We start from the raw sequence: 12,773 nt of genomic DNA, 5'->3' as shown, positions 1-12,773 counted from the left end.
GGCCCAGTAAAGGTCCCCTGAGTCAAAGTACTGTCTGGCATACTCTGCCTTGAGTTCCACCGGGACCCCCAACCACTCCATTAGACACCCCAGACCAATTGCCACCCCTCTGTGATGTTTTCATCCAAATCCATCCAGTGGAAAGCCCAGTACAGGCTCCCCGGGTTAAAGTTCTGCCCAGCATACACATCTACATGAGGTCTGACCGGGACCTCAACCCCCTAGTTCCAATATTACCACTCTGTGAAGTTTTTGTCCAAATCCCTCAAGTGGAAGGCTCAGAAGAGGCTTCATGGGTCAAATTTCTAACCCCTTAAACCTGTCAAAATTGAATACTACCAAATAGATCCTAAAGGAGGAGTCCACAGGGTATAAAACAAAAGGAAGAACCCTTAGTGGGGGCAAACCTTCTTATATGTGTAGATTAATTGAAGTAAAACATAGTTTTTAATATTCCTAAAAAATAAAAAAAACAAATCACCAGGCACATATAGTCTAGTAAATATAGGGGGCGATTCATACCTGGATGTTAAACCATGATCGCTCGCATCCAAAAGCGGCCGGGTATGCAAATTCCACGATCGCAATGTCTGGCGTAAAGATGCCCTCTATGTATCAGATGGCCTGATTCAGAGCCGCTCGTAAGTGGCCGCTCGTTCGTTCGGAGCGATGTTCGCACATCTGCGCATGCGTATGGGTATTAGTACGCATGCGCGAACCAGTCAGTGCGGTCAGAAATCGTGTGCTCGCAATATAGCGAATGCCAGCTAATTTGAGTGACAGGATGAGGCGTTTGTGGGTGGTAACAGGGGAAGGTGCTTGAAAACGGGGAGTGGAGATCCGAAAGCAGGCGTGCCAAACGGTCAAAACGGGCGTTTAATGGGTGTGCATAATTAACAAAGCAGCGTCATCGACCACGTCAGTTGGGTGTCTTTTAGCCAGAACTGCTCGCATGATTGCAGTAGGAAAATGCTACCACAATAATAGCGAGCAGTTCATTCGCCTTTCGATGTACTCGATTAATCTAATAAATAGCGGAGATGACGTATGATGTGAGCGGCCATGGGGTGTTTTTTACAAAAAACATCCGCATGTTTTGTTCGCTCGTTCAGACATAAAGGCGTCAACAGACCGCAAAGAGCGAACGGTCAATTTAAATAGCCAGCCCCTTTTTCAGGATGAGCGAGCGCAAATAGCGTCCGGCTCTGAATCAGGCCCTGAGAGCGACAGCAGAGTGAGCACATGCTGGTGTAAAGATGCCCACATTTCTTTCTTAGTACACTTCATCTCCAGGAAATGTATGATTAATCAGTAACAACGAGAGCCATCGGAGCTGCACGCAGCGCTTGAGCTAGACCCTACCCTGCCACAAACACTGCGATCACTGCAAGCTGAAATACAACCAGGTGACATGTACAATGACGCTTCCATGCTAATTATGGACGCCCATTAAATGCCGTTTTGATGCCCAGACATGCCAGCCTTCGCACCATCACTCCCCTGTTCACCTTCCCCTGTTACCACCCACAATTGGCACTGTAACTCATAGTAGCGCTCAGTCTGTGTACAATGAGCGCACAATTCCAGATCGCAGCGCACATGCACTGCGATGCTTACACATGTGCAGACGGGCGACAATCACCCATAGCGAACAAACGCGGCTTAGCGTCCGGGTCGAAATGGGCCCCATAGACCTTAATGGTAGAGAACACCCATCTGCTTCACAGTAAAGTGGAAAATATTCTTAAAAACAAATAGCACAACATCGACACTTTTTATACATACTGGTTGATGTACATTACGGGCTGTCAAAACGCAAGTTTCCAATATTGGTGAAAATATTAAAGCAAGGATTCAGGAGTATTTATATACTTCTCGATTCATAAGTGTTGCACTCTACTGGTAGCTTATGACTTGTTATTATGTTACCAATAGAAAAAAATGTAGCATGCAGAGTATAAATTGTCACATCTCATATATAATCATTGGTATGCTACCAATAGAAACAATGTTACTTGTAGAATATCAATTGTCACATTTCATATACATACAATGAAAATTAAAAATTGCTCTCACAAATAAATTGTAGTATTTGGCATATATAGTGCCAAAGGGACTAGAGATATTTAACCGCAACACATATATTTTGTAGTATCAGAAACAATATAAGCCCTTAATAAATCTATTTAAATTAACAGATCTTTGATTCACAGTGGTATGAGCCAAAAAAGAATAAATCAATTGCAGGTCTTCTGTAGACATAGGACATGAATCACAAATGAAGGTTGTCTGTTTAGACATCTGATCTCAATATAGCACATTCTTAGAAAATACACACACTGAATCATAACATGAGCAAAAAAATGTGGAGAGAAAACCTTATTCTAATATGGTGTGTATCGATAATGCAGAGATAGAGAGTTTATATAGCTGTAAATTAAGCAGCTAGTCTGAATGGAATTGGTATGTATGACTGCCGGACGTTTGAAATCCCAACATCGGCAGCCCAATGGGTGAAGATCCCGACAGCGGAGGTTAGTAGGCTATCCCTACCCCTTACCCCCCAACCCTAATCCTCCCTTAGGGGTGCCTAACCCTAACCTCCCCCCTAGTGACAAACCTAACCTCCCCCCAGGGGTGCCTAAAGCTACCCCCTCCCCACACCCTAAACCTAACCCTCCCAGAGGGGTGCTTAATCTAACCTCCCCTTGAGGGTGCCTAACCCTAACTCCCCCTTCCCCTTGCCTAACTTTAAGCCTCCCGGGGGGGTGCCTAACCCTAAGCCACCCCGGGAGTCCTTAAACCTAACCCCAACAACCGCGGCTAAAAGGTCCCGATGCCTGGCTTACCTTTGTTCGGTATGCCAGGTGTCTGGATTTTGGAGGGTGGATAATGATAGGCATCTGGATTTTGATGCCTATCATTAGTCCCATGTCGGGATTTGACAGTCGGGAAGCCGGCGGTCGGCATTTCAATTTGACAGTAGGGAAGCCGGCGGTCGGCTTCTTGACTACATACCCTATGAATGTGTGCCCATAGGCAGTGAACATACAGTAAGAAGGGGTCCGACCTACCAGCATTAACAAATAGGAAGAAAGAAACATCACTTCTGCTGTCCGTGTAGATGTTAACCAGCGTGCACCCTGATACTATAGAGTATTGCAGGTTGCTCCCATCAGACCAGATGAGACAGTGACTAGCGAGAAGGGAGAGAGAAGGGGTACCTGTACGTGGCTAAACCTGCATAGATATCGGGATATCTCCTTTAACCGAATAGCAAGGTCTGAGTCCCTGTCGATGCCGACAGGAACCTCCGTGCTGCTGGACGCGCATTTTACCCTGAGTCACCGGGCTTGATCACCAGTATCAGCCTGACCTGCTAGTATGCTGGTCATGGCTTAAATTCAAAAGGTCAGTCAATCATTGTACATGCCTCCATGATTGGCATGTGTAGGTAGACAATAGACAATTACAAACAATTAAATGGTCAATAGATTCAATCTGTGAGCACGTAGACAATAATTAGCAATTGCTATCACATACTGTAAATAGTATTCAAGAACTGTAATTGTCTGACACATAAGTTTTATAATAAACAAAGGAAAATAGAAAACAAGGTTAACAGAATAGACATTCTGTAGATTAAAGTAGGTCACTAAAAACAGGGAAAGTATAAAAATACAGAAAATTAAGATATATTATATAAAGGAGATTGTGATAAATCAAATTATAAAAGTGATATGTTGTAACCTGTTGCAAAAGAAAAGGTTTAAAAAGACTAAGCAAACTCATACAATAATAAATTAATAAATATAGGGGAATATACCAAAGCCTGTAGTAGTAGCAGTTGTTAAAAAACTATATCTAGACAAAATAGAAATAAATAAGGCAGTGGAAAATACAAACATTAATAAATAAATATTGATGTAAATAAAAAATGAATCTGGAATGAATGAAAATAAAAATACATAAAAATAAAATAAATAATATCAATAAACAAATTTAGAAATATAAGAGAAATAAAAATGCAAAGTATTAAGTGAAATAAAAGTAGAAAAAAGGGAGTCAGATAAGATGAAGAGATGGTGATACAGGTTGAGTCTCCCATATCCAAATATTCCAAAATACAGAATATTCCGAAATACAGAATATTTTTAGCATGACTGAGATAGTGAAATCTTTGATTTTTGATGGTTCAATGTACAAAAACTTTGTTTAAGGCACACAATTATTAAAAAATAAAATATAAAATGACTTATAGGCTGTGTATAAGGTGTATATGAAACATAAAATAGTTTCATGTATGTACACAAACTTTGTTTGAGCCACAAAATTATTGAAAGTATTGTTTAAAATAACATTCAGGCTGTGTGTATAAGGTGTATATAATACATAAATGCATTATGTGTTTAGATGTGGGCCCTATTCCTAAGACATTTCAATATGATATACAAATATTCCAAAATACAGAATATTCCGATATCCAAAATATCCTTGGTCCCAAGCATTTTGGATATGGGAGACTCAACCTGTATTGTGATATATAGGTGACACGGTAGTGTTGTAACTGGAACACAGGAAAATGTGAAATGGGAGCTTGGTACATGAAAAAAGTGGACAAGTGAATTAGAAAAGAAACTATGTATAATGTTACAGGATCTCAGTTGAGAAACTGAGAAAAGACGAAAGGCACAATAGATAAAAAAACTTATTTTGGCCTAGTCTGATTTGCACACTGTTACTGAAGGTGATCCTAGGGAGGGGTGAGGTAAAGTGGAATAAGTGAAATCCATTTTATAAATGTGAGAAAATAATGAGAACAATTAAGAAAGAAGAAAAAATCTTTAAGTATGTAGCAAAAATCAGAGACTGCAAGAAATGAAGGAAAAGATAGATACCCAGAAAGTGTATAATGTGTTGTAAGAAAAATAAATTATAAATCTCCCCCCTAGTTCCTAACCCTAACCTTGCCCCAGGGGTGCCTAACCCTAACCCCCCCTTACCGCACCCTAAATCTAGCCCTCCCGGGGGGTGCCTAGCCCTAACCTCCCCCTGGGGGTGCCTAACCCTAACCCTTCCCCCTGGGGTTCCTAACCCTAACCCTCCCCCTTCAGTATTTTTACGCCTATCTTAAGTCCCTAGTCAGGATTTTTTAGTTGATATTGAGACCCATCAAATTATATATACTGTATATATACACTGGACTTGTGTGGGTCTGTTTAGGTTAGAGGCACCCTGCAGCAGTATAAAAAGAAGTATGCCAACCTCAAAATTACACAGAATAAGCAAAAGAAAATACTGCGCTGTGTGTCCCTGTCAAAACAACATACATATACTGTACACATGTAAATTATCATTTATACATTTATTAAAAATGTTTGTAATACAGTACTACAGTATATTCCAATGAATATAAAATCCTACACATTAGTAGTAAATCTAAGCACCAAAAATATACCTATTAATATGACATGGTTCTATTAGTGCACCACAATAATCTATACAGATACTAAGGTAATGGACAACAACAGTAAATGCATATCCAATGGTACCTCAAATATGCAACAATGTCCTATATGCATAAAAAAGTAACTGTTCACAGATTGAAGAGTGTATGTACCGTGAATATAAACGTCCAGCACTTATTAAATCCAGAAGAATGAAGCTAGATGTGAGCAATGGGTCATACCTCTCAAATGTAATATAGTAAAGATATGTATTGTCCCATCACACCTAATCAAAGGTCAATAGGCCGATTATGGAGACGACTGAATATATCCCCTGTAATGGTATCCTACCACAGTCATGAAGGGTCTCCAGCACAGTTAGGCGGACCACGGCTCGGTCCATTCATATCTGCAGCAGTCCCACTCACTCACTCTGCCAGTGGAGAGGGAATTGACAGTGTCACCACTGCCAGCAGGAAGTAACAGCCGGATGCTTCCGTACTGCAAACCACCATGTCAGCTGCAAAGACAATCAGCGTGTCCAGCTAAGAAAGCAGCCTCCGGTCTCTTTGGTAGGAGAGATGGGGTGAAGCTGGTGGGTATCTAGATATCTTTATATTCCAAAGTGCTGGTTGGTAAGTGCAAAGGAGTAAAACAACAACGCGTTTCGGCAATGGCCTTTATCAAGCTGGATAACTCCTTCCTATTTAAACCGGATCCAGGATACTAGGAGTTATCCAGCTTGATAAAGGCCATTGCCAAAACACGTTGCTGTTTTACTCCTTTGCACTTACCAAGAAGCTTTTTTTAAAGCTTCTTGAGTTTACGTTAACACACAACTATTTCTTTTTCAATGGTAGATTTTACAAACAATTGAAAAGGTTGTGCTATGGGTTCTGCAGTGGCATATGTCATAAGTGTCCTGCTTCCGATCTTAGTACAGGAATCCTACAGTTATATTCTTGCATGCTGATTGCACAAATTCTTTCAATGGCCAAGGTGAAATACAGATGTTCAGATTAACAAAAATATATTAATTATGGTGTTCAAGTGATTATACTTGACTTTACGTCAAGTCATTGAGCATTTTCCTGTGAGTCAGTGTTCACCGTACTCTACTTCTCCGAGAAGATCCCCCGGGGCAACTGAGCTCACTATCCTACACAGACTAGCGGGATGCCACAGGTCTCATGACACATACATTGGATTTTAGCATATTTAAGTTTCTCAACTTACTGTACCAGGCATTGCAACAATTACCAAGAACCTCTATTAAGTATCTCACATTGATGAAGCATTTATGACTGTGCATAACATACTATATATGTTTTTATGAGACTACTGCAGTTGATGGTGTATGAACTTAAGTGATCAATCTGAGGACGCCCAGCTGGGCATATATCAACATTGGATATATCACTGCTGACACTGTAAACCAGACAGCGGTCCTAGTGTCACACTTTCCAGAGTTTGAATTCACATTGTATAAAATGTACTATTATGTTGTTTATTCATAGTAAAGACTCCTACAAACATGCATGACTGATTAGATTGCATCTATTGAATTATCAACAGTAATACATATTCATTCCCAGCTTAGGAACATTACTCCTCCCCCCTCCCCCTCTTATTTCAGGTGTAGCGCTTTGGTTACCATTTATTGTTATAACTAGTTACTTTTATATGCATATTGGACATTGTTGCATATTTGAGGTACCATTGGATACATATCTACTATTGTTGTCCATTGCCTTAGTATCTGTCTGTATAGACTATTGTGGTGCACTAATAGAACCATGTCATATTAATAGGTATATTGTTGGTGCTTAGATTTACTACTAATTTGTAGGATTTTATATTCATTGGTATATAGTACTGTATTACAAACATTTTTAATGAATTTATTAATAATTAATTACATGTGTATATGTATGTTGTTTTGACAGGGACACACCAGCGCAGTAATTTATTTGCTTACTCTTGATATTGAGACCGTCAGGATCGCTGATGCCAGTCTCATAACTACATCCATATATACTGTATATATATATATATATATAATTCCATAAGCTTGGCACTCAGCATGAAATTTGTACGTAGGCAGTGTGCCCTCCTGTAAATTGTAATACAGATGATATGCTATAGTGTGGCCTGGCAGCCTAACATATGTAAGGAAAGAGGCGGCACTCCTTGGTGATGAAAAAAATATCTGTAATCAAAACATCATACAGTATAAAAGCCATACAAGGTGTCAGTGTCGACGTTTCAAGGTCCTAAGACCTTTTCATCACTATCCTGATGAAAATGTCTCAGGACCTTGAAATGTCAACACCGACACCTTGTATGGCTTTTATATTATGTTTTGATTATAGATATTTTTGTCATCACCAAGGAGTGCCGCCTCTTTCCTTACATATGTGAGGCTGCCAGGCCACACTATAGAATATCATCTGTATACTGTATATATATATATATATATATATATATATATACCCATAGAATGCAAAACGGCGGTGGCACTCACGGTAAATAAGTTTAAAGCACTGGGTCAATGGACCACAGGCATGTTTATTAAATCAACGTTTCAGTCCATACAAACCTTCATCAGGAATAAAATACACACAAAATTCAGCTTACCTATATACATAAGAAGACAACACCATGAGTGTGCACCCCGCCAACACCCCAGAGCTGAGCCATGATGTCATCATCGTGCACTGCGTAGCACGCGTGGCGTACGGCAAACAGCTCACCATGGCAACACTATAAACATAAACAGTGCAGCCAGTAAAAAAGTGAAATCAGACAAACATATACATATACAAAACTGGTAACAATGCTAACAGTAGGGTATAGAAACCATATGATAGTACAGAGTTAATACAGACCATCAAGTGCATAGCTAAACGTGATGATGTTAAATGATATCAAAGACATGTAGGGAACTTACAAAAAGCATGTCAGGGACAGAGTTTCATTTAGCCCATGAGGCTGCACTGTGTTCAGGTGGAAAATCCACCTAGCCTCCAATTGCAACAGCGCGGTTGACCTGTCACCCCCCATTTAGAGTCAGGGATCTGATCAATCATTTCATAATGGAGGGCAGACAAATTATGCCTATGTTCCCTGAAGTGAGGGGCCACCAGCTGGTCATTGTCCTTCCCTGCTAAGGCCATACGTATTGCTGATCTGTGCAGCACCATACGCTCACGGAATTGTCTGGCAGTTTTACCTACATTTAGGTATCCGCATGGACACCTAATGTAGTAGATGACATATTGGCTAGTGCAGGTTAGGATATGTTTAATCCTGAATTTATGGCCATTATGTGGGTGCACAAAACTATCACTCGTGGTGTTGTTTTCTTATGTATATAGGTAAGCTGATTTTTTAATGTATTTTATTCCTGATGAAGGTATGGACTGAAACGTTGATTTAATAAACATGCCTGTGGTCCATTGTCCTGGGGCTTTAAACTTATTTACTGTGAGTGCCACTGCCGTTTTGCATTCTATCATTCCCGTTTTTGTGGGAGGCACCAATTCTATTGGTCCTGGAGGAAAAGTGCCAAGCCTGTGGCTATACTATATATATATATATATATATATATATATATATATATATTTATTTTATTTATTAACAGTTTCTTATATAGCGCAGCAAATTCCGTTGCACTTTACAATTTGAATCAAGATTAACATTATACTGGGTTGTAAAAGACATACATACATGACATACATAAGAGTAAGAGGGCCCTGCTCACAAGCTTACAATCTATAGGGAAATAGGTGTTGATACACAAGGAGAGGTGCTATTGCAAATTGGTCCAGCCCAATTGCAGATATTCTTGGTGGGCTGTATAATCCAATCACACTGGAAAGTTGGCCTAGGGTTAGGAGGATGTTCAATTGAAGAAAGAGAAGATGTGATAGGTGTTTACTATAAGAAGAGAGTTAGATAGGGAGCTATAAAAGGTTAGGTGGGCGGTCCTGGAATCTGATAAGCTTGTCTAAAGAGGTGAGTTTTCAGAGAACGCTTGAATGTTTGGAAACTAGTGGAAAGTCTTATTGTGCATGGGAGGGCATTCCACAGGGTGGGTGCAGCCCGAAAATAGTCCTGTAACCGTGCATGGGAACAAGTAATGCGCGGGGATGAGAGATGCAGATCTTGTGCAGAACGGAGATGTCGGGTTGGAAGATATTTTGAGATAAGTGAAGAGATGTATGTTGGTGTGGTTTGGTTAATAGCTTTATGTGTGAGTGTAAGTATTTTAAATTGAATACGGTAGAAGACCGTCAGCCAATGGAGGGACTGACAGAGTGGATCAGCAGACACTGAACGTTTGGTGAGAAAGATCAACCTCGCAGCTGCATTCAAAATGGATTGTAGTGGGGAGAGCCTGTTTTTGGGAACACCAATAAGGAGACTATTGCAATAGTCAATGCGGGAAATTATGAGTGCGTGTATAAGAGTTTTGCAGTGTCTTGCGTAAGATATGATCAAATTTTGGCTATGTTTCTTAGAAGTATGTAACAGGATTTAGAGATAGATTGAATGTGGGGAACAAAAGACAGTTCAGAGTCAAGGATGACACCTAGGCAGCGAGCTTGTGGGGTGGGGTAGATTGTCGAGTTGTCAACAGTAATAGAGATATCAGGTTGGTAACTGCTATTGGCTTGTGGAAATATAATTAATTCTGTTTTGGATATATTAAGTTTGAGGTGGCGAGATGACATCCAAGATGAAATGGCAGAGAGACATTCAGTGACGCGGACCAGCACAGATGGTGACAAATCTGGGGAGGATAGGTAAATTTGAGTATCGTTCGCGTACAGATGATACTGAAAACCAAAAGAGCTGATTAGTTTGCAAAGAGAGGTGGTATATATTGAGAAAAGCAGAGGACCTAATACTGAACCTTGTGGTACTCCAACTGATAGAGGTAGCGAAGTGGAGGTAGAATCAGAAAAGCGAATAGTGAAAGAGCGATTAGATAGGTAAGATGAGAACCAAGAAAGGGCTGTGTCTTGAAGACCTATGGATTGTAGTGTTTGTATGAGAAGAGAGTGGTCAACAGTGTCAAAGGCAGCTGTGAGATCTAGAAAAATTAGAAGTGAATAATGGCCTTTAGCCTTGGCAGTGACCAGATTATTTACTACCTTAGTCAGTGCTGTCTCAGTGGAGTGTTGGGAACGAAAGCCTGACTGAAGTGGATCCAATAAGTTGTGGGTGTTAAGAAAGTGTGTGAGGCGAGTGTAGGCAAGTCTCTCCAGTAGCTTGGAGGGGCAAGGTAGATGGGAGATAGGACGGTAATTTGAGAGAGAGTTAGGGTCAGAATTTTGTTTTTTCAAAATGGGAGTGATCACTGCATGCTTGAACAGTGATGGAAAGATACCAGTAGAGAAAGAGAGATTACAGATTTTAGTATATATATATATATATATATATATGGCTAAATATGGTACTAAATATGGTACTAAAAATGGCGCCACACTCCCTCGTTGATATCAGTGATCTGGATTTTATATGTAAAATATTCCTTTCACAATACACCTCCTGTTGTAGCAGTGGCAGCCTTCAACTCTCCAGTAGACCGTTGTTCATAAGGTCATAGGTAATTTATAGAAAACAAAAGGGTGAGAGAACAAGCGCCTTATGGTGTAGTAATTGATGGGAATTAATTATATAAATGGTAAGGTAATCAAATATGCGTACCCCAAATGTTGTAAGAACAATCACGTAGTCAGTATCTTTTAAACTTCATTCAATAGATCCTTTGAACATGGGGCTCAACCAAAGAGAAAGAGAGAAGAACACTCTCATAGTGTAGTAATTTTTTGAGTTTAATATAGAACAAATAACACACAAACAATATAATTACATTTAAAAAGTTTTTGAAAAGCTTATCTGAGTTGTCCAAACAAAACTGGATTTAGGACATCAGCAGTGTTACCACCCTCAACGCGTTTCGTCACTCACGCTATATCAGCTGGACTTCGTTAGGAGGATAGAGAATATACTGGCTAATCTGACTTATATACTCACTCCTATGATTAGGCAATTACTCTATATGGTATTTCCGGTTTCCGCCGTTTCGGAGCATTACGCGGCTGCGCGGGATCACTACAGTCTCGCGGCAGTATATGCGTTCCAACATTTGTTGTGTTTCCGCGTCTAAGTCTCCTGCGCAGGCGCGGGAACTCTCACGGTCACAGTGGGCAATCTACTAGATATGGTATTTTCGTTTCTGCCATTGTGTAGCATTCTGCGGCTGCGCGGGATCACTACAATCTCGCGACAGTATATGCGTTCCAACATCTGTTGTGTTTCCACGTCTAAGTGTCCCGCACATGCGCGGGAACTTTCACAGTCACAGTGGCTCAATTTCACTACCGCTACCATGCGGCACTCATATTTCATTCCATACCTATGATCAGCAATGCAACTAGCGGCTATCAATCTACTCCAACCTTTATACAATGTTGTAAAGTTTATACACATTTTTTATATAGCGGACGCCATTTTGTTGTAGACATATCTCTCACGTAGTGTTTTTTCAATATAAAAACGCTATTTTGTCATAGTTTGCTACATAGCATATAAATACACCACCATATCATTCTAGGATTCGGGAAATACTCATATCTCTCCTTTCATCCAAATAAATCAGACATATAAACAATATTATATCAGAATAATAAATACATAAATACATAGCTTATCCATTTAAAAATGACATATATATCTATACATAAAAATATCTATAACAGAGGTAACAAACTAAAATTACAAGGCTATAAATAATAGATAGTCAGATCAATATATTTTCTATATATCTAATATGTTTTATAATGGTGGCTTAATTTTGCCACATTTATGGGTATGCATTGTTATGATTAACACATCATTTGTTTGTACATTCTAGGGGTGTGCACCAGCCACTTTTCATGTTTTGTGTTTTGGTTTTGGCTATGGATCTTTCTTTGTGTTTTGGATCTGGATTGGTTTTGCCAAAACACCCCTTCCAAGTTTTGTGTTTTGTGTTTTGGATATGTATTTTTTTTTAAAAAGCATAAAAACAGCTAAAATCACAAAAAAATTTTTTCGTTCCTACGCTATTATTAACCTCAATAACATTAATTTCCAGTCTATTCTGAACACCTCACACCTCACAATATTGCTTTTAGGCCAAAAGGTTCACCGAGGTAGCTGGATGACTATGCTAAGCGACACAAGTGGGTGGGACAAACACGTGGCCCATCTAGGAGTGGCACTGCAGTGGCAGACAGGATGGCAGTTTGAAAAACTAGGCCCCAAAAGACGCTG

The 12,773-nt window shown here is 39.8% G+C and overlaps 1 protein-coding gene across 1 annotated transcript in view; it reads left to right on the top strand.

Moving 5' to 3' along the window:
- Positions 1–12,773, top strand: part of LOC148538911 (uromodulin-like) — a 199,765-nt gene that overhangs the window by 30,351 nt on the left and 156,641 nt on the right. The gene's annotated exons all lie outside the window — the stretch shown is intronic.

The sequence above is a fragment of the Taudactylus pleione genome, unplaced genomic scaffold (genome assembly GCF_031769625.1).
Source record: "Taudactylus pleione unplaced genomic scaffold, aTauple2 ptg000032l, whole genome shotgun sequence".
In the NCBI taxonomy this organism is placed as follows: Eukaryota; Metazoa; Chordata; class Amphibia; order Anura; family Myobatrachidae; genus Taudactylus; species Taudactylus pleione.
This window is presented reverse-complemented; position numbering and strand designations above follow the sequence as displayed.